Source organism: Propithecus coquereli, unplaced genomic scaffold (genome assembly GCF_000956105.1).
Source record: "Propithecus coquereli isolate 6110/MARCELLA unplaced genomic scaffold, Pcoq_1.0 Scaffold255, whole genome shotgun sequence".
In the NCBI taxonomy this organism is placed as follows: domain Eukaryota; kingdom Metazoa; phylum Chordata; class Mammalia; order Primates; family Indriidae; genus Propithecus; species Propithecus coquereli.
This window is the reverse complement of record NW_012148119.1, coordinates 1077793-1083503: the sequence shown is the minus strand read 5'-3', so window position 1 is coordinate 1083503 and position 5711 is coordinate 1077793.

Genomic DNA, 5711 nt, shown 5'->3' with positions numbered 1-5711 from the left:
TGCCAAGCCCTGTGTTTGATACTTTACACACAGTATCAAACACAATCCTCACAACATTTCAAGAGAGAAATTACTATTTCCATTTTGCATGGGTGAAGCCGTGAGGCCAGGTAACTCAGTCTTACAGTAAGACAGAATCCTAGGACTGGCTGGCAATAAAGGCTATATCCTCTTTCCACTAGACTCCTTGTAATGAAGTTAAGATGAAAATTATTTGGTTCTAATAAAAAATTCCTTATGGAACAGTGGTTTAGTATAACTCACCATTTTTAGCAATTAAAAAATGATAATTTTTCTAAAAACTACATAATAAGGATTTAAGTGACAGTATTAAATAAAAACAAAATATCTGTTCTTCAAATCTTCTTGCCAATGACTCCTCCCAAGCTCCTAGCACACTGAATCTGGTGCACAGAGGGTACTCAATACCTACTCTCTCTCTTTTTTATAAATCATACTATAAATTTAAATAGCATCCTGTGTTCTGTACACTATAAAGCTTCTCTAGTCAATCACAAATTCATTCTAATCCATTGCTTTAATAAATTTTAATTTTGTACTTTTACTCTATTCTTTGTGTGCTTAAGACTCTCAGCTCTGATGTGAGAAATGGATTGTCAAATGATTTCACATGAGGTTAATGATAAAGTGTATGATATGGTGTAAGAAGACAAAAGGAAAAGAAAACTACGGTAACATCATAATTTCATTTTGCAGAGATATGGAAGATAATTATGAATTTTTGAAGAAATAAAGTTCTATAAAATATTATCCAATGATGTATATACACACACACACATGAGGTCTGTCCAGAAAGTATCCAGCCATATAATATGAAAAATAGAGACATTTATTGAAAAAGATACAACAAGCATTGAGCATAGGACAATGACACCTCATTCCCCTTCAAAGTAGGCACCTTGGGATCTCACAACAGTTCTCCCAGCGTCTCTTAACTAAACCTGTACAGGTTCAACATTCTCAGGTCTTCTGCTTTGTTGCAGGCCTTCCAAAACGTGGATCACTTTAAACAGATTGTCAACCATCTTTGAAATGTTTTTGCCACACTTTTGTTTGCACTGCATTCATTGCATCATCCCTGAAAGCCTTCTGAATTATCTCAGTAGTTTCCGTGGAGGAATGTTCAAGCTTAACGCAAAGTCTAATGCAAATTCATTGCTCTACTCACTCAGTCATTTTGAATGTGACAGTCACACAGTATATATACTCACTCAATGGCGTCTAACACCCCACTGACTAATACAGTGAAGTTGTCACTGTTCATGCATGCGCATTCCAGTCCACTCTCCTTGGCTGCCAGGTTACATCAGTGTCGTGCAAACTGCTCTCATTATATTAACAATGACTGGATACTTTCCAGACAGCCCTCATATATGAAAAATGTGATTAGCAATTTTTAAATGGTAATCTATGGCTTAATAATGAATACAGATGCCCTATAATCAGGGGTGCCCTGAAATCAAATTCATCTAAGCTTCCTTACTGTTCAACTTTGCACACTTAGTATTGCCAGACAGGGGTTTTCCTTTTTGCTCTTATCATATCAAATCAACCTTATGTCACATCAGTTTTTTTAAAATAGACTTCCTATAGTAGACATCTGTAGTTTTGTCTGCCCAGTATTCCTTTTTTCCTTTCCTTTGGAAACTGCACCTTCACTATCTCACGCAGGCTAAGTAGGACCATCAGTATGTTTCATCCCACCCAGCCCAAGGACAGCCAAACAACAATACTAGCCAAACAACAATACTAGCCAAACAAATTAGACTCTTTTTATTTCTGGAATTTGATTTCAAAATATAGAACATAAGGATTGGAAATAGGAGCTATGCACAAACAATGAGTGCGATGAGCACCTCCGGGGGAATGGACACACTTGAAGCTTGGACTTGGGGGGAGGGAGGGTAAGGGCGTCATACGTAACCTAATCATCTGTACCCCCATAACATGCTGAAATAAAAAAAAAAAACTGGATCCCTGGACATGTTCTGATTTCTGTTCTTTTTGAGACCCAGTTAGTCAGGTTTTCCTTTGAATTTCTGACCCACCTCATATCCTTCCAGTAAAGTGTCTGTTTGCTCAAGAAAATCAGAGTTCATGTCTGTTTCTTATACTCAAAGATCCTTATAAGTGATATATATATAGTTAATCAAGATTTCTACAAGGCATTGGACATTGATTATCATTATCTCTTAATAGGCAAGACTGATAAACATAGGCTTCATGACAAATAGCAATAGCTAACACGTATTGGGGGCTCTACTATTTGCCAGGGTATTTGTTAGGTATTTACTTCACTGATTTATTTAATTATCACATCTCTATTAGACTAGCATTACTCTTGTCCCAATTTTACAGATGAGGAAAGTGAGGTGCAAAAAGCACCAATTACTTGCACATGGTCATATATATAGCTAGTAAGTGATACAGCCAAGTCCTGAAGCCTGAATTTATGACTTTAGAGACTATGTTCTTTACCATGACATAATACTGCTTGACATGGAGCCATTGCTGGTGCAACCACTATACTTGATAACGAATGGATCTATTCCAAACTAGAGGGATATTTCTAGAACTGAGTTATCAGTCCTAGAGAATATTTGCATCATCAATTTGAATGAAGATATACAATACTTTATTATTATTAAATTTGGGTATGATAAAGCCTGAAGGAATAGCTAATGGCAATGGGTGACACATTTTAAAAAGAATATTGTGTCCCACATAGGGCTCAATAAATGTTCACTTCCTTTAATCCATTTCATAAATGCTGTGAGGCATTCATTCAATGAAGGATTGCATCTCATGACTCTATGATCTTTCCAACATTATAATTATATTGTTCTTTTCATAAAGAAAACTCTGATATCATGCCTAATTTAAGCCTTTTATATATGTAGTGGAAATATATCTCTTCCTGAGCAAATGCTTATCATAGAATTTTATTTAATTCAGACAAATCTGAAGTCATAACTATAATGGTATCAGCCTCAAAGTGCCATTCAGTTCACTTTGGGAGAAAGACTAAAATATTACACCATGTTCAATTAACTGACTTCTAACAGTTGAAAACTTTATAATTTCAGCATGAAGGGCATATGGTCATAAATTTATGATCATAACTGTGAGAGTACCTAAAATAACAGTACACTTGAGAAAATTAAAGATTTTTAAGAAATATTTTCTCCATTAGATAAGTGCCCATTTGTAGCTCTGACTTGGGTGGTGCAGAGGCGGTATATGTAAGCAAAGTGTTTGTACCCCTGTAATATTCTGAAATGAAAAATAAATAAAATTAAAAATTAAATTAAAAAATAAGTTCCAGGCAAGTCATTCAGAAATATGTTATATACATTTACAAAGGGTTAAACAAGATCTGTGTATTGAAACATCTAAGGAAGGCAACAAGGTGGAAGTAGATTAGAATTTCTAAAGTAAATGGGATTTGAGATGGTAGAAGTATTGAAGAGTGGGTTGGAGTATAGTGTGTTCACTTATTTTTTACAAATAAAATAGACATGGCAAAAATATTTAGCTAAATAGTATTTTTAATATAGATAGATTCAAGCAGTTTCCAACTCCACATGTAAGGAGCTTGTACTTCACTACTCCATCCTAGCAACAAGTACAAAGCTGAACAGACTGAAAAATCAGCAACTCTTCTTGGATTTGTAAGAAAAGTGCAGAGACAGGTCAAACCACTTCCCCTAAGATTGGAGAGACAGACAAATACAGGGAGTCACTGCCTACTGCAGGAGAGACTCAAAAGCAGAAGCCACTGCAGGAACCAGCGTCAGGCTAGGAAAACCTGAACTGTAATTGCTGGGGGCACAATATGGACAATTCTAAGAGTTAAAATCTCTAGGAGGACCAGTTATGGGGAGCTTCCTCACTTATGTGAGTTTTACCTCCAGGAGCCCTACCAGGTTCTTGCAGGAAATATTAAAGAAAAATCCCCTTGTGCTTTTGGCAGGGTAAGGGGAAAAGGAATCATTTTAGGATATGGTAGAGCATTCCATTCTTAATAAAGCCTCCCCTCAGGAGAAACTGGTTACCCACAGTCTAACCTGCCCTGATATTATCAGAGCCTAACTGACCCTGGGGAAGGGTAACACATAACTCTAGCCCATTCTAGCCATCCTGTTCTATGTAAAGGGGCAGAAAAAAAAAAAAAAACTCTGAGAAACACTTTTAAAGTTCACAGTCCAGAAGCACAGGCTCATTAAAATACTGGGACCTCATCACAGTACTATAGAATGCTTCCCCTAGGCCCACACCTGACATTACTAAAGGCCTATTTATAGCAGTTTTTTTTTTAGCAGGTACATCATGTCTGCATATCAAGAAAAATTTACAAGTCATACTGATAGGCAAAAAAGAAAAAAGCACACAACTTAAAGAGAAAGAGGAGACATCAGAACCAAAGATGGCAGGTGTGTTGGAATTATGAGACCAAGAATTTAAAATAACTATGACTAATATCCAAAGGGTTCTAATGAGTAAAATAGATAGCATGCAAGAACATTAAGCAAAGAGATGGAAATCCTATGAACGAACAACAACAACAAAAAATGCTAGAGAGCAAAAACACTGTAACAGAAGTTAAGAATGTCTTTGATGGGCTTATTAGTACATTGCACATGGCTTAGGGAAGAATATCTGATTTTAAGGACATCGATTTAACCTCCAAAACTAAAAAGCAAAAAAGATAAAAACTGAAAATAAACCAGAACAGAATACCCAAGGACTGTGGGGCAACTACAAAAGTTGTAACATACATGTAATGGGAATAGTAGAAGGAGAAGAAAAAGGGAAGGGAAATGATAGGCTCTTTTGGTTTTAAGATTACAAATGCAACTTACCTAATTTTCAGCAGGTCTTTCCAATCACTGCCTTTTCCACTTTGACTTTAAACTTTCTGATATCTAAACCAAGCATTAGGTAAACTATGGCCCATGGACCAAATCTGACCCTCTGCCTGTTTTTGTAAATAAAGTTTATTGAAACACAGCACTACATTTGTGCTATAGTAGCACAGTTCAGTAGTTGTGACAGAGATTGTATGGCTCACGAAACCTAAAATATTTATTGTCTGGATCTTTACATAAAAGGTTTGCTGGCCCTTGGTCTAAACCCTTAAAAATGATCTGTCTAAAATGATTAACCTTGGAAGAATAGCTTAGGCTGATAAAATACAAGATGACAATCTTATAGTACCAGAAAATTATAATTTTTTTTTTAAAAAAAGGATGGAAACATATCAAAAGGCCAAAAGGAGGCAACTTGAAAGAGTTCCCAGTGGATAAACCTGGAAAAATTGGATCAGCAAAATAAATAACATTGGTACAAGATTGTGAAGCAAAAAATAAAATAAATATCCATGAATCCATACCAATACAAATAAATAATTGAATCCATAAATAAATATTGGAAAAGGGAAAGTAACCTTAATGAATAATTGCAATTAATAAATGTGGAAGGAATGAAGAAAATAAAAAATCACAATTGAACACCAGAATATTAATTGCCGTAGGCAAAATCAGCTGATGGATACTAAAATTAGTGGGGGATATTTTAAGGAGAAACATGATATTTTCATAGCCTCAAAAAATCTTCCCCCTTCATAAATATATACATTATTGTCAATTAAAAATAAAAGAAAGCAAAAAGAAATAAAAATAAAACTTTTT